The sequence below is a fragment of the Neopsephotus bourkii genome, unplaced genomic scaffold (assembly GCF_033783945.1).
Source record: "Neopsephotus bourkii isolate Nb327-2 ecotype Australia unplaced genomic scaffold, CSIRO-AGI_Nbou_v1 NB_1760, whole genome shotgun sequence".
Classification (NCBI taxonomy): Eukaryota; Metazoa; Chordata; class Aves; order Psittaciformes; family Psittacidae; genus Neopsephotus; species Neopsephotus bourkii.
The window spans coordinates 2,771,417-2,795,251 of NW_026902234.1; the positions used below are offsets into that span (position 1 = coordinate 2,771,417).

General features: G+C 39.2%; 1 protein-coding gene and 1 long non-coding RNA gene across 5 annotated transcripts in view; one reads left to right on the plus strand and one right to left on the minus strand.

Annotated features, from left to right (window-relative positions):
* INPP4A (inositol polyphosphate-4-phosphatase type I A) overlaps positions 1-23,835 on the minus strand; it is a 122,267-nt gene that overhangs the window by 89,321 nt on the left and 9,111 nt on the right. The window contains exon 1 of one of the 4 annotated variants that reach the window (XM_061377906.1): positions 12,284-12,341. The exons of the other annotated variants lie outside the window; for them this stretch is intronic. The gene's annotated coding sequence lies outside the window, so the exon portion shown is untranslated. Of the gene's footprint in view, positions 1-12,283; positions 12,342-23,835 lie in introns of those variants that run through there. 4 annotated transcript variants of the gene reach the window in all.
* Positions 12,532-14,786, plus strand: LOC133225489 (uncharacterized). Its single transcript, XR_009729171.1, has 2 exons — positions 12,532-13,719; positions 13,965-14,786. It is a non-coding gene; the product is annotated as an uncharacterized LOC133225489 (long non-coding RNA).

Genomic DNA, 23,835 nt, shown 5'->3' on the forward strand with positions numbered 1-23,835 from the left:
TAACTTCCCAGGCCTGCCAGACTCCCCACAACATACAACTGAGAATAGGCATCATGAAGCTGAAGTTAGGCACTTAATGCTAGACAGTACTGATATACAGTGCTCTATTGATTACACTTTATTTCTGAAAAGCACATTATACTAAGCAGTTGCAGTGTTAAGCAAATCCAGCTTTCAAGAAGCAGATGAAGCCCTGTACTACTGATCCACCAGGTCAGCCACATGGAAACAAATTCTGGTGGGATGATTAAGCTGCTGGCCCAAGGAACAATGCCATTAAAATGCACAAACCTGCTTGACAGCCTTTCATATAAACATTCCAGATAGTTTTGGGAAAAGGCACTTGGTTTATGTCAAAGCATTTACAGCAGAACATCTTTCCTCATATTTAGCACATGTCCAGCTGGCTATCACCCAGATAAACAGATTTTTCTTGAGATTTCTCATGGAAAAGCTAATATCAAAGCATTACTTTCATGGTTCTGTGGTTTTGTCTTTTTAAAGAACCCCTTCTTTTGCAAAGCCCAATGAAATAAAACCCACCCAATCCAAGTACATGCACAGCACTGTACAGTACTGTATCTGGTTGTTATTAAAACTGCTGAATGAAGTTCGTACTATTGATGGTGAATGTTTATTCCATGCATCCCAAAGCAGCCAAGAATACTGACTTGGCAGGGATCAAGAAACGAGAAGGAATTAAGCTGAGCAAAACAATCCTTGAAGTATGGTCATGGAGATAACATAACATAAACAAGGGGGACAAAGAATAGCTGGTGTCTATGAAGATACACTGAACTAAACTCTTTCCCTTAAACCCATGAGTATTCTGTCACTTAGAAAATCTGCTGAATTCCATCCTTTCCTGCAGTTTACAAATGCCAGTGAATCTTTGCTCCTGTCAAGCTTTCAGTGCTTTATTCTCATGTCTTAAGTAGTTGAATTGGCAAAAGAATGCTAAAATCCACAGCATGCGTGGGAAAAAAAGAAAAAAGAAGAAACAACAACCAACCAAACAAAAAACCTGCACAAAACCCAAAACCAGAAACCAGCAGCAACAACAAAAAAGCAAACCAAGACCCCTGAGATTTTAAAGAGAAAAACTAACATCAAGGCTGTGGTCTTGCATTATAGACTATTATACATTCTTTAGGGCCAGAGAAAATAGTTTTTCCTTTTTCTCTTTTACAAAAAAAGCAAGCAAAGGCTTTTCTACAGTACCTATTCAAAATGGTACACCAGAACACGCTAGGCTAACGAATCCTGTTCCTTCTCATCATCTCCTTGTCTCTGGAAATTTGTTTGTTTTTAAAGTCATCATTATGCCAACACTGGTAGAAATGGCCTCGTCTAGCTTGTCAGATTCCATGCTTTCTCACAAAAGCTGGTTTGTCAGATTCCCTGCTTTCTCACAAAAGCTCAGGCTACAGTCAGATTGCCCTTACTTAGAACACCAACCTCTGCTTCTGTTCTTGAGCCTATTTTCTTCTTAGCTATACTCTCCCGAGAGGGTGGAGGGGGAAATAAAAGTAAGAAAATAAAAAAGGCATTCATTTTCTTTAAGGATGAAGCTGGATCCCAATGCGGTGGAGTAACAGAAGAAAATTGAGGACCACTGCCAGTATCCACAGCAATACCTCCCCTACTCCTTCCCCCCTCACGCTCCTAGCATTCCAGTTATCTTCCTATCAGCTCCGTACTCTGCTGAATCCTAATGTTTTATAGCCTTGTTTTTCAAAGTCCTGTGGAAATGTGTAAGTTCATACATAGTAATTTTTGAGGTGCAGCGACACACATTTTCAAGGCAAAAAAGCAAAGCTCACTTTCTGAAGAAGTTCACACTCCTTTATCATGGTTATTGGCATTACAGTACTTTCCAGAGGTTCTCACCAGTGAGCAGCCACACATGCAGAAGGAGCACATATTTTGAAAAGACATATAAGCAAGAAGTTGAGAAGATAAACATTCTTTGCATCATCTTACAAAGCACAGCTAACAGACTTGGCTAAGATTGTTCCACATGTTCACCTCAAAGCCAAATGCAGACACTATATTTCAGTGTCTTGCTCACTAGATCGTCAGGCTTCCCTTCAGGTGCATCGCAGTAGTATGTTCATTTCTTCCAGCTAATTACCCTTTGTGGGTATTTTGATATGCTATGACAAAAGCACTGTTTGCTGCTGGGAAGACACCAAAGTCTCAGTAGCATCTTGCACCCATCTCTACAAAGGCACTTAGCAAAGCCACCCACACGAGGCTGTGGGAAACCATTTCCTCCACACCACACAAGTACATCACTGAAATCACCTCCTCAAGTTACTGCTATAGCTATGACCCAAGTAATATGCATTTTTTTATGTCTTGTAACAATCCAAAGACACATATTCTGCACTAGGAAGAGACTGCAAAGTGACAAGCTGCCTGTAACATACTGCATGCACACATTTCAGAGGGAAGTACTACTGCACATCTAGTGAAAATGCACAAGATGACCTAAATGCCCATTTCCTCTTTATGGTCCGTTCTCAGCAAATGAAACAAGAGACACTGAGAGACTAAGATCAGATAAATCGGGCAAAACAAGGAAAATATATCTCATCGCAACAAAGCCGTACTGACCAGATGACTAGTTTACGGGCACTGCTGTGGCTCCTGTACGTACAGACATCAATATATTTGCTGCATGCAAAGGTTTGCCTGGGTGAGGACTGCCCAGATTGCACTTGATGTCAGTGTAGTGTCAGCTGATCTTTCAGCAGCTGGCCTGCTCTTATCTATCCACTTCTGTTCTCTTTAATGCTAACATCTGCCCATGTTTTGTGTTGACAGAAAGCTCAGCAAGACCCTAATGATACTTTAAACCTGATAATCAAGTGACGCATCATTTGCAATTACCCTATGCTCAACCTTATTCCCCTTATATTCAGAGCTCTGTTTTTTTTCTAAAAAACTATATAGTGCAAGTGCAGAAATATCTGTAACTTCAAATCTAAAACACATGCTATGGAGATCACGTAGGATAGCAGAGAAAGCATGTCAGAAAACACCCAGTTTCTCCAGGCTTCCAAGAACATTAACATCTGTTCTGTCACTATAGACACAAATTTCTGATTCCAAACAATTTTTCTCTACAATGCACAACTGCCTCTGTTCAAGCCAATGTGCCCCATTTTCTTTACTCATACAACAATTTCAACTCAACACTGAGCTGTGAATCTTAACAAAAGAGAGACCCAAACCTAGGCGTAAACTCATTTTGAGGCAAGCATGTTACTGCATGACTTACACATTACGGTCCCTTGCATTCTCTAACAAAATGCTATACTCTGGTGGGAATATGTCTAGATCCACTCATTTTGCTCATTCAGTACACTCTAAACGTTCCCTGAGTGAAGCTTTTCCTGTTGCCTTCACAATGCAGGACTTGAAGAGCTCATGCTGGTCTTCGTGACCTATGACTGGTATGTACATCAAATGCCTCAGCAAGAACAACTGTCAATGCTGGAGAAAGTCAATGCAAAGAGTTATTGTTTTCTCGGTACCATCTGCTGCATTGAGTAAACTAAATCAAAAACCAGTAAAACTGAATGTAATGCTGGACAATCTTGATGATTGTTCTGCAATGTTTCTCATAAAATTTATTTTCCTCATCTGCATGAGGAGAAAAAACCTAATTAAAAAAAAAAGCCCGTGGTTAAACTATTTTTCTTCTTTCTCTCTCAAAATTCTTTACTTCTTCTTTCCAAATAAATTATGTAACGATACGATAAAAAAAAAAAATAAAATTATCTGCAAGGTCACAGATTTTAAGCCACTACACGTGACTTCAACCTTTATTACTGGTGCACTGTAAATTATTTCCCAGATTAACTCTACCAAATATCAACAGGACCATTCAAAGATTAAGGTAATGTACATGTTGGATTGTGTATCAGATCCCAGACCACTGGGAGCCTGAAGTGGAAAACAGTTATTAAAAGTGTTGATAGTGGAAACGTTTCTGTCATGATTAATCTAAATTTTGACATTCAGAACTTAATTGACTTCAGATCATTTGGGATCTTTCCTAAAATTAGGCCATGGAAAAAACCTCACAAAAAGTAGCACCTTGGTGGTTTTTAATGTGTTTTCAAAAAAACCCTAAATGTTAAAGGCTGTATGTTTTATTCTAAGAACAGTCAACTACAAACCAGAAAAATTACACAGATAGTAAGAGAAGGCAAAAAATAAAATTAAATAAAAAAAATAAGAATTCCACCAGTTATGATGTCTTTTTCCATTTACCTATTGGAAGATCAGACAGCGTATCAGAGCTGTGAGTGGGTGCCTTGGATATTTTTAATCAGTTTCATTTGTTTCTGTATAATTCAGAAGCAGGCACTGATGTATTGCTGTATGTATTTCTACATTATTTGCACTGGTAAACAGGTCTCATTGCTTGGGATGTCCTGTGCTACTTAAAGGTAATGCTTTGGTATCTATACCCTGTCATTCTACAAAGCCTTCACTCTCTCAGTATGGCATACATTCATTCACTTGTTGAAGAGAGCCATTTAAGTCACCAAACAATTCCAGCTATGCAGAAAAGTGATGTGCACATGTCCATATACAACCTCATTTATAGTTCAGTTCCACCAGTCTAAACTGGTAAGATTACTGGCAATACCCTTTTATATTATAAAGGTAGTAAACCATAGATTTTTGTATTACCCTGCCCTCCCCTACTTCCACCTTCTTACAGTTGTCTATGATATACTTCAGCTGCGTGGAATCGATGGCTACTCCAGCACTTGCCTGAAGAGACTTGCAGTGGTCACAGACCACAGGTCCCGTGCCACCCTGCACCACTGGGAGCTGCAGCTCTCCTTCCCAGCCTCGTCTGGGCCACAAACCTAAGGTTTCCTTGACATGGAAATGAGTGTAGTGTAAAGCACAGGTCTTTTGCATGCGTTTTGCACCTGAGACAGGATAGAGAAAAAGCACGCACCTGGAAGTCTGGGAATCAATAAGCCATGTCATCCTCATTGCCTGTTCTCCAGATCACCTCACAGTTTTTAACCCAAAACAGACGAAGGTATGGTTTCCCCTGCCCCTGGCTCATCAGCTTGGGCATTTCTGGGGGTGTGGTACTGGGTGGTTGTAATTTGTCATTGTGGATTTTTCAAATGGAATGATGAAGCAGAGGCTGAGGCTCAGAGGCACAGGTTTCTAGGGCCCATATCACTTAGCTGTAATTTTATTTATTACTTGCCTGACATTACCCAAAGAGTCTTGGGAACTGAATTTTGAGCTCTGATTAGTCCACTAAATAATACCTTTCAAGTCATTATTATGTAATTTTGGATAATGCTTAGTTTTGGAAGGAAGATATCCATTTAACCTCCATGCAAATCTTGTGAGGTTGATTCTAATCAAAGTAGAGCTGTGTAAAGAACTACTTGGTAAATGATAGTCACATTCCTGGAAAGGTGCACTCCAAAATGCATTCACTTTTGCAAGCTAAGGACTTTAAACGCTCATGAAATCATTTTAGAGTTAGAGAAGACATGCAGAAAAGAGCTGTCTATAAATACAAAATCACCAATACAAGCATAAGTCATCAAAAGCCATAAAGACAGGTAGTATAAAAATACTTTATTGATTTCTATTGTCCAAAATAGCATTAAATCTCTCTTAATTTCTCTTGGGAAAAACAATTTTAATAACCCTCCATGAAAAGGCTTCTGAAATAAAATACAGTATATTCATCTTTGCTGATCGTATCAAGATTGAATGGAGACACCAAGCTGAGCAAAGAGAAAGACAGAGCCTTTATCTTGTGTCAGTTCTTCAACATGATCCCAGTAAGAAATCCTCTCTCAAATACAAATAGTCACTTGTAGCTTCAGAACTATCCATTTTGCTTGAGAAGCTGCACAATAGTTCAGTGAGGAAATCACAAGTAAGGGTATGGAAACTACATAATCCACACCCATAAGTATGGAAAGATTCTTAAAATACACAGGCTGTAATTTAGTGTAACAGCCACAATTATGATGGAAAAGGAAATAGACACATTGAAATTGAAGGAAGGCAAGTGAAAGCTATCCTCACATTAAAGCAGGTTCAAAAGTATGTGTGTCTTTCTTTTTACAGTGGGTCTAAAAAGGGGTAAGATGCAAGGAGCACCTGTTAGGCAGTGTTTCTAAATAGCCTGCCTTTTTTAAGAACCCATGTAATAGGCTGAAACCACAGAAATACTGGCCAAACACTATTTCAAAAGGACCTGAATCTTTGTCAGCTTCATAGAAATGAGTTTAAAGTTTATTTTCATAGACTATAATTTAGATAGCAGCTAATCAGTACAAGTTTTTTTTGTACAAAAATGGCGTTCATTTTTCTACCTGCTTCTTCCCCCCCACTTCTTCCTCCCAAAAAATAACTAATTGCAGGTTCAAAAAACATCACTGAGACCTGCCTGAGTCGTTTTACAAATAGTAACAAACTTTGCATGAAATTGGTAGCAATTATAGCTTATGTAAGAGAGTGAGAAGGAAACAATCATTTTTTAACCCACTTAAAAATCTTTCCACAAAGGAAAGAAACATATTTTTGGTATCTTATTTATGTTCTTTTGATATGTTTTTAAGAGAAGCCTTTTTAACTTTAGTACTCCAATGTTCCGTATCACTATGTGCTAGAACCCCTGTAATCTAGGTACTAAAAAGAAGAAACGCGGCGAGTTATATTTTTCATTGAAAAATCTCCCATTAATGGGGGGGGGAAGAGGAAAAGTGGGAACTTCAAAAATCGCATTAAAGAAACAAACCTATTGATTCCTCCTACAGATGCAGCTAAATAGGAATAAACGAGTATTTAAGAACATGAATTAAAAAGTTGTGGCTTAAAATTCTGTAACACCTCTGAGCTCTTTAATAGGTTGAAAATTACTACCATCCATGCATATCCCTTATATTCACTGTGGAGGCTGATGAGACGACATTAACAAGAACATCCAGGAGAGTCAGAAAATGCACTGAATTCTCTACTTTCTCAGAAACAAAACAGGTAGGAGGAGTGTGATTCAGAGCAACTAAGCTAAGTAGGGGTGAAGGGGCTAACTTAGGTGTCAGTCTCTGAAGACAATCACTTCTCTCTAAAACTGCAGAGGGGATGAAGTCTGCTGGTGCTAATATGCCCCAAGTAGGCCTACCAACAAATCAAAAAAGCCACAGAAGTTATACAGAGATGTTGCAGTGGCTTAAGTGCTAAAGTTAGAGAGACTATCCAGTAAAAGCAGAGCTCAAAATAGAACATAGATGGGAAGAATTTGGCTGTGAGGTATGAGATGTTTTTAGAAGATGACAGACAGAAACAGGAAATGTCAGGGCTGGGGAATCAAGACTCTCAGCAAGGAAGAGATCAATGTTCCCATGCAGAGGATACGAGTTCCAGTTAATATACCAACCTGTGAGCAGTTTCTAGTGCATGGTCTTGAAAGGAGAGAAGTTAATGGTGCTGTGGTATCTTCTTAATGGGGCAAACTGGTTTAGAGAACAGGAAATGGAGAAGCAGTGGCAAAACTGCACAGCAAGTCATCTTAGAGGAAAGCGTGGCAGGGCAAATCAAACAGCTCCATTAACTATGTGATGGAGAAAGATCTAAGGAGGTGGATTCAGAAGAGGAGTGATTCATGAAGAGACTCAGGCACACTTTGTAAACTGCAAGTGTGAGCTGCCTGACTGAAGGGCTGCTCAGAAGCAAACACTTGAAAACAAGATGCCTGGGGAAGCTGTGACAGTAAAGGGAGAGAGAAGAGACAAAATGACTCGGGAAGAGATCAGGAAAGCTTTACGAAAGTGGTTTCTTCTTCCCTAAGAAAAACAATGTTTGTCGAGTCTATGGGGAAAAAACCAAAACTTTTCAGCTCCGTGTCCCATTTTGAACTTAGGCAGAAAAGCTTTAAGGCTGTTAAGACTTTGCTGTACTTAACTGTGCTCAGTCATAGCAGTAAGACCTTTTCCACAGACAAGAGGGGTCTGAAGAGCCATGCAGACCTACCTCTGCAGGTTTCAGCCTGGGAAAAGGTCCTAATCATATCTTGAACAATGGCATTTTCCAACACGAACCTATTACTCCCTGAAACTTTGAGTCTGACTGGCAGGAACCCAAATGAGACATTAAACCATACAACTCTATTATCAGAGGCTTCAAAAGTCACGCCCTGAATCAAGCCTCCCTTGTTCAGTGGACTAACCATTTACCATCATGCAAAAAATTCTTCCATTAAAGCAAGTGCTACTTAACATGAAGTACTTAGGGTCTGCTTGGTCTCTTAAATGCAGTAAGGGCAATAATTAGTAAAGGAAAAACAGTACCATTCAAGATTTCACTGTTCAGGGACCACAGATCAGAACCCCCTGGCCTGCCATTAAGCAATCCTCACAGGCTTAGTTACTGAAGCTGCTATACAAATCCTCCATGGTCCCCAAGTATGCTGTAGCTCAGTTACACAAAACTCATGATACGCTGAGCTCTTTTGGGCCACTCATCCCTTAAACTCCCGGACTTCTGGCTCATGATAGAAATACTCCTTTACAATCACTACAACTTTCTCCAAATATCACATTGCCAACTGGCTCTAGCACCATTTTTCAGATTCTGTGGCACTGATAGAAAAGCCAACAAGAAGAAAAATATCAGTAACTCTAGAAGAACTGCTGTGCAGTCTCCAGAGAACGTTTTACAGCACAGCCAGTAAGCCTGGAAAAGTACCACAGCAGGTTTGGCCTCTAATACTGCAGAAGCCACACATCCACAGAAAAAGGAGAAATGGTACTGCAAAGTTCAAGCCTCCTATGATGCTATATTAACAACACCCTGAAATTTATAACACACCTACCTGAAGCAGTTGCCTTTACTGTCTTCTTATTTCAAGCCTACACACTGTTTGTTGTACTGTTAGAAGCTACCTTGTACAGAGTTCTTGAGAAGATGGATGACAAATACAGGAGGAAGGGATAACTATCAGGATAGCTTCTTTACATCTTGGAAATTCTGAGGACTGCTCATACTCCTTTTTCCCTCAGAAATCTACTCATCAGCTTTTGCACAGTACAAAGATCAGTGAAGGAATATGGGGGAAAGGGGAGAGAGAAAAAGAGAGAGAGAACACACAGTATTACGGTATTCCAGTCTCAGCCTTTCCAGCCTCAGTTTCTAAATATGAAAAGCAGTAACAGCTGAAGTACAAAACAAATCTGTTTTGGATGCAACACTGTGGAAAATAAAGCACCAGTCAGAATGAAAAACTGCCTTTAGCTCACATAACACTCAACATACCCCAATTTGTGTCCCAAAGAAGCCCAGCCCTAGTTTTTCAAAATAGCCTAAAATGAATCCCAGCTAGACATGAGCCACTAGATAGCATCTTTAGCATTCAATCTGGAGAGCACTGAGAGCAGCTGGTGCAGAGCAGGATGTCTCTAAACTAATCTCTTAACTGCTATCAAGTCCAGAGTGCTCCTACTGTCATCTGCAGGCACAAAAATGAAACAATTCAGGAAATTAGTCTTACTCCTTTTTCTCCCCCCTCTCAAGCCTGAGAGCTAACAACCCTAATAAGAAAAGGCAAAAAAAAGGGAAAAGAAAAAAAGACAAAACCATTTTTCATATAAGTAATTAAACTGGTACATCTGACTTTAGGCAGAGATTACAGTGAAACATCCAAAGAGCTGGATCTCTTTAAAGTTTCTATTTTGTTGCTAGTTTGAACAAACAAATTATAACCTATTTTTGCAGCACACAGTCTGACATATGGGTGCTAAACAGTGAGACTTCCATGGTTGGGGCTAATTAAAGGTAATGTCCTACTCAGGCACACATGCACCACAATCAAGCACTTTCCTTTCTTTGCATGTAAAAACACAAAATCAGTCAGCTAGATTTTTAGCCATTTTGCTCTGTTTTGCCAAGCCTATTTTGTCACTCTTCAAATTATTAAGATGGAGCTGCCACAAAATCATTCAGAGCTAATTACCTACTTGAAAAATATACCTATAGGCAGGTGTAATTTTTAAAAGTAGAGGCAAGAATGGATTTCTCCTGGCATTATTTTAAGTGCTGTAGAGTTTGTGCCACAGAAGCGACTCTTGTATTTACAAGAAATCTTTTAATACGTTTCTTCAAGAAACATATTTCTTCAAGAAATATATGTTGTTTGCTTTGTTGTTTTTTGTTGTGTTTTTTTAAAGGAATATTACTTGGAATCAAAACAGCACAAGAAAATCTTAGACACATGTAAAGCACTGATATAAATGACAGAAATATCATTTTTCGGCTCAGAAGATATGCCTGTCACAATCAGATACTCTACATTTATGTCTATAAAGATAAAAGCTGAGGATCAAAGTGCTCAAGTTGAACAAGTTATAACACATCACCTGAACCCCAGCAAATACAAAGCAAAATCACTTCGCTTCACCTCACTCCACTGTGAACTGCAACAGATAAATGACCCTACATTTGCAGTGAGCTGCCTGCAGTTAAGATTGCTACTACTACATGCTGGCCTGTTAAATATCAGTGACAGGGTGAGGAGTCTGGTCCTCAAGTCACTGACCCGAATAGACAAAATCAGCCGAAATACATCTTTGACAGGCTAGATTACTTGCAGATCAAGGGCTGCTGAAGCCATGAAGGAAGAATACCTTCTGACATATCAGACCATCCTTGCAAGAGACTGTTGCATGGCAGTTTTAACAGTAACACATGCAAAGAAGTCAGAAGATAGATCCATCAAGGACAAAAATATCAAGAGTTAATACTCAGAGGCTTCCTTATGAAAATTTATGAAAGTTGCTCATTTCCTCTAATCCACTGCTAACACTGGGCTCAGAGAGTTATCAAGATGGTATCTACATAAATAAAACAGAAGTTTTCCCCGTTAATAGCTCTGCAGACATATCAGCCATTCTTTGGTTTTCTCAAATGGTTACATTAAATAAATTTCCTATGCTAACAATTCTTTGATACTGCAATGAAAATCAGAGCAAATACTGTGCTGATTTTTAACATTATTTTAGACAGTCTATACTGGACACCACCCTAAGTTAAATTATCAGTGAAGGATATTCATAAGTACGTACGTCATAAGTTCTAGTCATGTTTCTTTTGCCTCTTGGCAATGAACTTCTGCTTTTCCTTCACAATCATGGAAAAACTGAGCTGGTTCCCTCTGTAAAGGACAGTGCCTTTCTCTCAGAGGAACACCGTCAGTGTGAGACTTTCCCCTAAAAAGACACAGGCAACTCCTGTGCATTGCTACATTCCAGGGCGCTCTTTATTCAATTAGTCCTGCCCTCTGACTCTATAGCCATATATCCACAAGCAAAGCCACCTCTCCTTCTCCCTCTAGTAACCCTTTCAATTTGTTTTTTAAAAATGGTCACTGGTTTTCCCTATGGTTATGGGCAATTTCTTTAACAGAACTTACTCAAAACACTTTCTCCAGTCAGGTAACTCCTTACTCTGTAAGTATTTTCACTGATGTCAGTAAGACACACTCAGCACAAGAAAAGCATCAATGCTCAACTTCATGCTGTTTTAAATATGCAGCAGCTTCCCAAAGTGAGTTTTGTGCCTCTGAGCACAGATGCCACAGAGGTGAAATCCAGTATGTGTTATCAATCATGAGTGTCTCAAGTGTCTTGTGCAAACTTGTCCCCTTTAGAAAACAGCTAGGATGCACTAATCAATAACTGTACAAAACTGTGAATTTCTTCACTTTGTGTATGGCTGAAATATTCCGTTTAGCAGTGAGTAAAAAAGGAAAAGACCAGAGAATCTTTGAGTACACAAGGTGCATCAAAAGAGAGATTAGCAAAACTTAGCAGGTCTGTGATTTCATTTTGTGAGTTTTCATTTCATTTGTGAGTTTTCTGACAGGTATAAACAAAAGTGACATCAACGCTGAACCTCTACTGTAAAATGCAGACTAGTTAAGAAATTCTTAGCAACTACTTCCTTCTTTCATGCTCCAGCAAAACCACTTTAAATATTCTAGTGACACAAATTAAAAGCATGAAATATTTAACTTTGCAGAGACCCCAGGTTCCTGTGACTGCAGCTACCGCCTTCGGATAGCAATCCCCAGTCCCATTTGAAATCTGCCAGTGCTTTAGATATCAACTTGCCTCTGGATTGCACCTGCTATCCCCATAACACTTCAGCAGAAAGCACTCATGCCACTAACATGTCATGTAATTTCTCACCTCTTTACTAACAGACTTTCTAATGCGCCTACCTGTAGAGGCCCAAGCAAGTTGGTTCAAAACAGATTGGTTCTAGTTTCACCAGTAAAACCTGCAGAAAAACAATGTCTTTCACTGCCACCTTACTTCCAACAGCAGGCTCACATCCCTCAGAGTGCAGAAAACTGAGCTGAAGCCTAGACAAATAACAGTGCAACGAACAGCCCTTACAAAAACAGTAACGCTGATGCAAACAGGCGCATCCTGTTTCAGCTGGTTTCCAACAGTTCCCTAATTAACTGTTTACATTGTTACCTTTCCTCATTTTTGCTTGTCCTGTTTCAAACTTCTTGGGATTTACGTTCCAAGAGTGAAGAACAAGTCAATTAAAAATTACTTTCAGTGGTTCACTAGAAGATTATTTTTTTTTATTTATACACATTGTAACAGAGAAATACACAAAACACACATTTTTTTTTATGATTATAAACAACATGTATTCTGCCTGTTCACATGATTAATTACAAATTATTTCCCTTCTCTTCAGTCTGGGTCACTTTGAAGTTCTACCTTTTCAGGAGCGGTTGTTAAACAGTAAAATCATTCAGGTGAGAAATTCAGGTAAAATGCAAATCATGGAACAAAACACTGTACTTAAGACAAACAGCAAAACAGGTATAAACAAGTACTATGGCTTTTCATTAATAGCTATAGAGGTCTAAATGCAACTCCAATGGTCAAATGTTCATTGTATATTTTCCTTAGATTGCATGATTTTAAAGGCAGAAATGTAAGGTTACAGGACTGCCACTTAACACAAGAAGGTAGCCTTTTCCTGTGCAACTGATGACATACCTAAAACTACAGGGAGTGTTGATCATAAGACTTTCAGGTTTAATTGCCTGTAACAACAAGCAATAACCACAGTAGGAAGTCAGCTAATGAACTTGCCACAAATGTAACAATTGCTACCTAGACAAAATTATGAGGGTGTTTTAAATAACAGTATCCTTCCTTCCTGCAATACTTACATTTTCTTCTGCTGCAAAAAGTTACAGATGTTTTTTTCATCTCCAGTCTCTAAAATTTTCACAGAATTAAAGGTTTGATCCCACACCCACTGATGTCAGAGGGAGAGACAAAGCAGGCTACAAAGACAGGAAAATATCCAGGTCCTAAAAGGTCTGGTCTGACTAACTTACTGTTTGGCTTCAGCAGTTTTTAATGACACCAAGAAGAGAAGAACAGAGACTCCCTAAGCTGGAGACTTGGCAGGTATCGTAAGCAAAGACAAGGATGGGTTTTGTGTAGTCTTCATTCTCTGTGTACTTATCATCCTAAAGCCTATTCACACATTTCAACCTATCTATGCTCCTATTAAAAACCAGAACTTGAAATTCTTTCTTAAAAATGAAAATAAAACCAACCCACCAAACTGTAAAATCCTAAATCTCTTCATCCTGTCTTCTGTTACCTACAAAGTTTGTTTGTTGTCCCTACTTACTTGGATACATGACCTATACAGCCATAAAACCAAATTTAGGTGTTGGATATACATATATATATATGTGTGTGTGTGTGTATTACATACATAGGAAAGTTTGCATGTTTGTAAATGTTTCTCACCCACAGACGTTTATACAAATACCTATTTCTGAGCAGAAAATTATCTATAGATGTCTCACTTATTGGCTTTCTCTGTGTCCTTAGCCAAAAAATAATGTAGGTTCCCAGACCTTAAGCAACTCTGTCATTAGTACATCAAGTTCAAAGAGGAAAGCAGCCAACAGGTCTAAATAAATAAATAAATAAATAACCCATAATATTCACATTGCATCAGAAAGAACACATACCCTTTCCACAGCAAGATCATTGTTGATCACACTTTTACAATCACCAACCGCCATACACTTCATACCACTCTGTAAAACCAAACTTATGTTTAAAACATACCTATCAAATTCAGGACGTCAGCCTCATTCAACTGCCCCAAAAGAGACAGCTGATTAAAAAAGCATCTGGCATGTCAATCTAAGGAACCCACAAGTCCATATGCAGCACAAGTTCATACACTGGTGGTGCATATGTTAAGAAACAGAACTAAGGGATGCACTGAACACTCTGGCCAGTACCACAGCACTTTCTTGATGAGGCTCACAAGTCTCTTCCTCTGCAGGGAGTCCCAGACTTGGTTCTGTCCATCCATGGCTATTCATCCCTTCTACCAGCAATCACTTCAGACAAAACTAGAGCCACTGAAGAAGAGGAAAGCCTGTAGATTCTAATACAAGCGGTGACCCGTACTGAAAAATCAACAAAATAACCCCAAAACCTAAGGAACTACTGTGATGTTTGTGCTTATGCTTTTTCTTGCAATATTCTAAAAGGACTGGATCTCACACCAGTCAATAGCTACATACAGCTTTTTATGTCACACTCCTATGAACCATGTTGCATTTTTTCCCCCATGATGCAAGCCACCAGAAATAGACATGGGAATCCAAAAATATTAAGACTGGTTTTCTTGTCTTAAAAAGGGAGGAAGGACAACAGAAAGAGAAAAAAAAAATAAAATCATACAGTGCAATCCATTTAATTACACTTAGAATTGTCTGGGGGGAGGAAGAAAGAATCACTGGAACAAATTAAGTATCTAAAACAAAATCCAGAGTTGTGCAGGACACCAAAATAAAAACATACAAATACAGAACTATCCCAAAGCCAGAGCACAGGATGTGTGTTTACTTTATATAGAAACCATCACTGCACACAGTAGACATTGATACCTATTAATTAGACATGAGGATACAGTTTTTCCCTTCTATGTGATCTACAGTCACTCAGAAGAAAAAAACACCTAAGGAATTTGACTGGCTTACAGATGCTGTTGCTCCTTGCTTGGTTTCAAATGGTTTGCTTTTCCTTCATCAAGAAAACATCCCATAGTCAAATACATACTGCTACAATGTGTTTTTATTTGGACTCCAGGAAACTCACTGTTTTTCTTGAATATTTTGGTTTTCACTAACTATAAAGTCAAAGAAAATCTGAAACCACAACCTGAAAAACAAATATTCAGGACATACCTAAAAATATCTGTGAAGAAGGTAACTTAAATTGTGAATAGAAATCTTTCCAGATGAGTATTTTCTTCACAAAATAGAAATGAGCATCTGTGATTTCACTGTTGGGTTTTTGTTTGTTTGTTTGGGGGCTTTTGGGTGTTGTTTGTTTGTTTGTTTTATAATTATAAATTTAAGCAGTGAGAATATAAAACTACAGAGTTTCCTATATCTGGTTTCTGAAGAAAGCCCCGGAAAGATTCTTTCCATCTTGAGATGTTCAAGTACTTCTCTTGTCCAAGACATTATACTTTGACTTAATAATTAGTGGTTTTACATAGTTTTTACAAAATAGATTATTTTTTACTATGTAAACCAGGCAAAATAGTATTGGAGTTTAATTTACTGGAGGTATATTAGAAAACAGAATTGATAACACTCATATCACCAGTTAGATTTCAAGCTTTATTGTATTTTAGTTGAGAAAATATTTTTCTTCAAACTCTGATACATAGAGTTGCCGAAGAATTTGGAAAGTGTATGATACCACAGGTATCAGTGAAACTTTGAGTCAAGGAAATCTTGACAGTTTATTGATACTGATCTTAAAACTTTGGCATACAAAAGTAAAATTCTTCCTAAAAACAAAGACTGTTAGCTATCAGAAGAGTGAAACATTACACAAAAATCCTAGAAAATATGTCTGCACATATAAAAGTGATCACTGTTCAAAGTTTCCAGACAAAATGCAAGGTGAAAAATAAGTGATGAATCACTGCCACTGAAATAAAGCCTATTATATCCTTTATTACAATTTGAGAACATGTCCAGAAAAAAAATGCATAAGTTTTTTCATACAAATGTTTTCAAGTAGGATTAAACACTGCACATATCACTTTCCTGTTACTTCTTTAGCAAGCAGAAATGACTGTTTTAGAAGTAGAAGCATTCAATCCAAGTGGAAGACAAGTCCCTCGTGTTCTTCAAAAAAAGCTCTTTGTCTGAATAAAGGAAAAACTGTAATCACTTTGCTCAGTCAAGCCTGTGTATTTAAGACATATTTCTGGACAGGAGCTTTGAAAAATGATCTTTTAAATGTTTGTATGAAACCAAGGTGATCCAAACAAAAAGGCCTTTTTTCTCTATAGACATCTTTTTTCATTTAAAACAGGTCTTCCAGTTCAAGACCTGCAGTGTCAAGGAAAATATGCTGCTGTTGCTCAAACTTCATACACTTAATACTCCCTAGCTGTGAAAACACAACTTTCAGCAGTTCAAACCTACAAACAAAAGAAAAAAAGACTTCCACAAACACCTTTGGGCTCACAAGGATTGCGTCAGAGCTGGCACAAAAGCCTATGCAATGTACAATCCTCTTACGCAATTAACAACCAGCCTAAAAACAACGTCGTCCCTCAAGACGCTCGTTATGGAGATAATACGGCAAGTTTGAAAGTCCTTGTGGATAACATTTTTACTTTGGTTTAGTATCCAGGATCTTTACTATTGCCCTGTTAACCTGTTCATGCTGTGAATGACCAAGGGGGGCTCTCCACTCAGAGAAGGCAGTATCCTCCAATGCACAAACAGCCTTTGCCCTTCCCCTCCTATTCTCAGCAAAGGACAGGGAAGAAGGTCCACAGTACTGACCCCTACAACTAAAACGTATATGCACACATAATCCAGGCCTGTGCGCTCCTTCCCTGCCAGGCAGGTTGCCTTGTTCAGCTGGTGTTAGCAGGACCCTACTGTTAAGCAATTACCACCTCACCCAGATGTTGGGTCAAGGCTTGTTTCTCAGTCCCAGAAGCTAAATTGCTGATGCAATAACAGGAAAAAACAGTTATAAGTTATTTTCAGCAGAGCATGTGACATTCTAGGACCCAGCTACAAAGTACTGAGCAAATTATGCAAGAAATTTCTTCTCATACATGCCCCAAAACCTAAAAATGGCTCCACCTAAGCTATAGCATAGCTTAGGTAGACAGTAAACAGTTCCCCTTTTGCCCTGCACTGGTCCATTTACATCTGTAAAAATTATCTCGTACAATCAGATCTAGACAACCACTGCTAATGACTCAGTGAAGCACCACTACTAATCTGGGACTTATGCCATCATTTTTCAGTCAAGACTGATTAAAGAGATTTGGCAATACTGCAAACATAATTCAGCATCTCTGGCACTGTTTAGAAAACTGTGATCACAGCTTCATATATATTAAGACTGGCTGGCCATCTGCAAAATTTCATGCTGAGGCATCCAAATAATATATATACAGCCAGCCATTTGAACTGTGGGCAAAAAAGATGGGTGGGAAAAGAAGAAGATCCCACATAGTATGATTAAGCAAATACCGCGATCTAGAGAGGCTAGAACTCTAGTATTAAAAATAGACACTGTGCAATATCATCTCAAGTGTTGCACACGTTAATATAAGAATATTTTGGTTTTATAAAACAAGATGAAAACCAAGATCTCTACTGAAAATACAGACAATTTATTTTGATACGTAACACCTTAAAGCAATAATTATTTAAATGGGTTATGAAACTGCAACAATGTTTCTCCCGCAGACTTCCTCCTTCCTTGTGAATTTGCCTGAAATCAGTACTCCAACGACAAGAACAAAACCACATTGCTTCAAGCGCTCTTCTGGCACCAAGAAATAGAAGCAGGATATTAAGTTAATGAAGAGCACAACATTAAAAGCTGTGGCATCAGCAAAGTGAAGGTGCAGACAGCAGCAGATTTTCTGTGACTTTACTAGAGAACTTTCATCTGAAAGCCAGTATCCTGTGCTCTGAATATGGAAATTCAGATAAAGCCGTGAGGTCCAACGGCTGCCAGCAACAGATTTCAGATTCATGCAGAAGGCAGAGAGAAACTCCAGCTCTGACAGGTAGGGACTACTGCTGCTGTGTGGGGCTATGCCTTCATTTGCAAGATTTTCACACAGTTGTCAGCAAATCCTTTTCAGAGGAAAGTAGGCCAGTCATCCTGACAGTGCAAACAAATGATAGTATTGCATTTCCAAAGCCTTCCAATGTGTTGCATGTTCCCATCATCATGCCCACCATCACCACCACATACTCCAGTAAAAGTCATCTTCATAGGGACATAGCAAACGTCCCACTCCATCTTTATGCACCTCCTGTTCTCCAGAGAGGAGATCGCTCCCTTACTACTCATCTTACAAACCTTGCTTATCATGTATGTCATTTCAAGGATTTCCACACTAGCCATTACCGTCAGGAACTCTTTTCTTGAGTGTAAATTCTGCCCTCATTTCCACCCTTGCTAGAACCAAATGCTGAATGTTGCAGGGGAATTCAGCATTCAATAAACGCAATGTTACACGCATCACTACCAAAGTACCACATTCAAATGTGAATGTGGCAGAAGGTCTCTGGGAAAGGGCTTTTTTGAGCATCTGAAGCACGCTGGGCCAGAATATCAGGTCTGGAGAGCATATGGCAGAATTTCTTGTGTCAAAGGTACCAGAACAGGGCATGTGCCTGAAGGGCAACACAGAAAACGTCTTTAGCTGGGCTGTCACAGGAAGAGAAGTGTTATTAACCATGCTGGTATTTTGGTAAATATGAGTACATGCTATATACATAGTCAGGTGCAGTTGCTTTCCTCTCACACAGATTTTCACTAATTCAAACGAATGCCCAAAGCCATATAAAAACCAACAAAACAAAACTACCCAACCATAAAAAAGAAACAAAACTTTATCTTCCTTTTCAACTTTCAGCTACCTCCCCATTACCTTACTCAGCCTCATGCAACATGTCATTTAGAAGAAAACCAGATCAATACCCAGATTACTCCCAACCACATGTAACAAAAAAGGAACACACAAATGTATCCTGATTATATCATCCCGTTTCCCTACCGTTACCCACCTGTGCAATGCATGTAACCCTGTTAACTGAACTTTCTCAACACATGCCCACTCACCTTCTAAAAGTGTCCAACAGCTGTTCCAAAGTAAACAGGGAGGCAGGCCACCAGATGGGGAAGGGGGCTGACCTCCATTTGACAGCCTGGGAAGGCTTAAGCTTCAGTAAAGACAGGAAGCAGCTCTTCAGAGGCAGAGGCTGTCTTCTGCCCTGAACCAACTCTCACGCTGCCTAGTCTAGAAGATAGAGTTGTTTTCTTACTCATGTCACTGTCTTAATTTGGATTCTATAAGAATCAGAAAACTCTTTACATCCTATAGGCCATGGTACTCAGAGCTGACGGGACTACAAGCCAACATGTTAGAAATGCAGCAAAGTTCCAGCTTCAATACACACCAACCAAGAGAAACTCACCTTAAAAAAAATACCCTAATCAAGCATCCAGTCAAAAGTAAAAAGCTGTTAATTAGGGCCACAAGAGAAAAAAACTGGCAAGTATCCTGCAGCTGATGGAAATGGGAAGGATGAGATCACAATGGTGGAATACCAATGACAGGATAACGAGCCATTTCCTCAGTGTCAATGGCTCCTTGAAGACAGTCAATTGAGCCAACCACAGTTTACGTTTAAGTCACCTTTCTTCCCCTCTGGAAACTAACACATTTGCATATTTCTTTCTACCCACAGTATAACCATTAAAGAAGTTTTTGTATTAGTAATCATTGTCACTAAAAGCATCTGAAAAAGTATTTTAGGATAACCATACAAAGTGAAATACTGTTAATTGCAGCTCATGCAGACAGAAACAGTTTTCTTTGATTCAGGTATCTGTAGTCAATGTGGAAACCTCAAGCCTCACTTTCAGGGTTTCTTTATTCCTGTTATGCTTTAGGAGGCCAATTCTGAAGGTACAGCAGATTCTCATCATTTACAAATTCTACTTGGCCTCAGTCCCCTCTGAGTTCACAGTTCCCCTTCCTTGGTTTTTGTTTTGTATTTGGGTTCCCCTTCCTCTTCATTTTCTTCCCCCCCCCCCCGTCCGTCCGTCTTGCTTCTTTCAGTTCTCCTAAGTTATGCTCTAACGATCATCAATCATAATTCTGGAGGGTCTTTCATTATCTCCTTCCCCACCAACTACATCATAAAAATAATGACAGATAAATTACAGTTTCCCTATTTTCTGCACAAATTAATATCAAGGTTTTTAATGTCTGTTTGCTTAGAACCCATTCATAAAATCATGTAATCAGCTAGGTTGGAAAAGACCTTCAAGATCAACAAGTCCAATCATTACCCAAGGACTGCCAAGTCCACCACTAAACCATGTCACTGAGGGCCTCATCGACATGCTTTTTTAGGACTTCCAGGGACAGCAATTTGACCATTTCCATGGGCAGCCTGTTTCAATACCTCATCACTCTTTTGGTGAAGAAATTTTTCCTAGTACTCAATCTAAACCTCCCCTGGCACAGCTCACAACCATTACCTCTTGTCCTGTCATTTGTTACTTGGGAGAAGAGACTGTCCCCATGTTTTTTCTTAATCCTGTCAAAGTTTCACAGACTCATGCCTCTGAACTTGTGTTCTGCAAGTACCCCTTCTGTTCAGCTATATCACTTGCAATCTTCATGGCTTCACCTCATGGTTTCCAATGGTCACAATTCTAGTCTAACCCTAAATTGCAAGAGCAACCGCAGTAATGGGGAAAAATGGCACATTGAAAAAAATCCCTATTTCCTTCTACTTACGAAACTAAGACTGAAATTTTCTTCCTTATTCCCTGAGCTGTTGACACTTTTTTTAAGTGAGATGAAGCTTTCCTCCTTCCAGAACCACACAGCATTACTCTCCCTAGAGGCGTATCTTCATGGGCTCTCCAACCTAGCTGCTAAACAATAAACCAAACAAAGGAGCAATATAGATGGATTTTTACCAGTTTTTGCCTCCTCCAATTCTTAGATGTTACAGTTTAAATTAGACTGTTGTAAGCTCTGATTTATAAATCTCAGTAGCAGGTTAATTCTTCACTTTCTTAAAGTTCCAGGTAGATGCAATACATATAGATACATTCATGTTGGCATCACACTGTCATCCTGTGCATAATTTTGTGCCATGAATCATAAGACAATGAACCACATAAAATTACACAAGTCCAGACATACTTAGAAGTCCATATAAAAGTGGGGTTTGCCCAACCTCATAACCACTGTGAAGGGCCCCAGAGAAAACTAGAAATACAACAACTTCCTAGAACCTTCAACAATTATTCCTTTCAGAGTCACTGGTCCTTCCAAGTATTTTACCAAAGCCTCACAATCCTCAGCCTTTTCTTGAAAGTCTCAGGTGTTATACATAAGAAAGACAAAACCCTTCACCTTATTATATCAGAATAGAGCCTGCAAACATGCCTTACAAGTAAACTTGTAAGGAGGGCAGGATACATTAGGTCTTCAAACCCATTCCCAGGCACAAAAAATTTAAAAACACAGGGATTTTCAGGAAGAGCAGAATATAAGGTGACCACACAGCATGCTGTTTTATTTACTCAGTATTACTGAACAGGGACCATCAAGATTGGGAGCTACTTAAAAGCTCGCAAAGCTGGGAGCCAAATGTGAAGGCTATGGCAAGGATTATTTGAGCAACCCTCACAATTCTGAAAGCTCCCTGCAATTTCCAAATGCCCAAAGTTGACAATACTACTGCTGCATATATTCCTTGACACCCTTTTCTAACTCGTGCATGTAAAAGGTAGGCCTCACAACTGCCTTTCTTCAAGGGAGAATTACTCATGACCTAATTTTACTTATGACATTACCACCATGGCTTCTTTTAAAAGAATGTTCCACTAAATTCTCACGACCACTTTCAAAGAACTGTTCGCCTTCCCTTCCTATCAACTTTAACCATAAAGGCAACCAGGTGCCTGTCACAAATGTAGATTTACAGATTTGGAAGTAGGAAATGGGAGGTCAAAATGGTACAGTCACAGGAAAATAAATTTCTGCCCTCAGACTGAAAGCCCTCAGGAACACCCTTACAGAACTACTGTACCCAGTATGTCTCTCTCCAGCTCCTACCTGTCAGATGCAGGGAAAACAGGTTCAGTGATAACCCCTGGGACAAGCTACTCTGTTCATATACATGTGTCAGTGGAAAGGACTATGTTATTTACCTTTCCTTTCTCACACAGCAGCAGCTATCCCAGAAACAAACAGATTCTGAAGATTTTCACACTCCAAAGCTAGGCAGAAGATGTTCAGAGCAACCCTGGACTGCTGCAGCAAGGTATTAATACAACAGCACTCTGCTGTTCCAAGAGTAAGAACTAACATGTTACTTCCTGAGCTGCAGTACCCTGAGTTAATTCAGAGGCAAGGGAAGCCAGGAGAAAAAGATGCTTTTGTCCTGTCAGAGAAACAGAGTAAGGAGGCAACATGAGAACCACAGAAATAAAGAATTCCATTCCTATACCAGGAACAGCCCCTGAAACCTCTACGTGAGACATGACATTTACGTAACAAAACACTAGAAGTTTTTACTGCTCTTCCTAGGAAGTAAAATCTCACCGGAATAACACTGATCCTCACAATTCGTTCCCACTAATTGTCTCCTTATGTACCTGTTTTCTGCTTGGACTGAAGAGCAGAGTTTTTCAGGTAGCTGTCAAAGTCTCCCTCTGCTTAGCAGTTAGTCTAATTGCCAAGCTGCTTCTACGTAGCAAGCAGAACCCTCAACTCCACCAGCATCTCCTCTCCCAGGGCAGTATTATCCTACTGAGAAGTAACAGGTACTATACACTCACTGAAAAGTAGCACACTGCATATGCAAACAGCCAAGAGTGAGCCTATGATGACTTCTAATGGCTTTATTTACATCTTACCAGTCCATTTTTAGCAGTATGCTCATCTTACCTATGAGATTTTAATACAACTGCTAAATTCACATCCAAGCCTGCAGGGTGCTGAAGTTCCCACTTTCTGACAGCACTTTGACATTTATTGCTCTATTGTAACTGGGCTAGTTATGCTATACAACAGAACTGCTAAATATTTTATGTAGGCATGTTCATTCAATATATTAATTAGGAAGTTAGTCTCAAGTGTTCTCAAAATTGAATAGAGCTCACACATCCAAAACTCTCATTATAGATTCACTCACTATAGGAGCTTTCACACAGATTTTTTGACTGACTCTATTTTGCTGTACTCTCTTTTTATAGAGTATATATAACCTTCTGGTCGCAGCAGATTGCTTGCTTCCAGCTGGAAAGACTCATGGGAACACGGAACTGTAACCTACCACTAATATATTAAGTAGAGAACATTTCAGACATCATGACGCAGAAATCACAAAGATAGAAAGCCACATGAGAACCCGATGTAGAATTAACAAGACTTGTTCCATATCCGTCTCTAGCTGAAGTGAAGCAGTAAACCTACAGCTCATGTTGGAAGCCTGAGCCTCAGGCCCTGCTACTGTAGCCATTAGTAGAAATACATAGTAGAAAGCCATCGCAGAAATACAGTTCTTACTGACACTCCCTGTAAAGGGTAATTTTACTAAAATATAGATTGGGTCAAACTAACTGGAAAAAAAACCAACTATTCCTTGGTAATCTGATCTTGCCAAAAAGG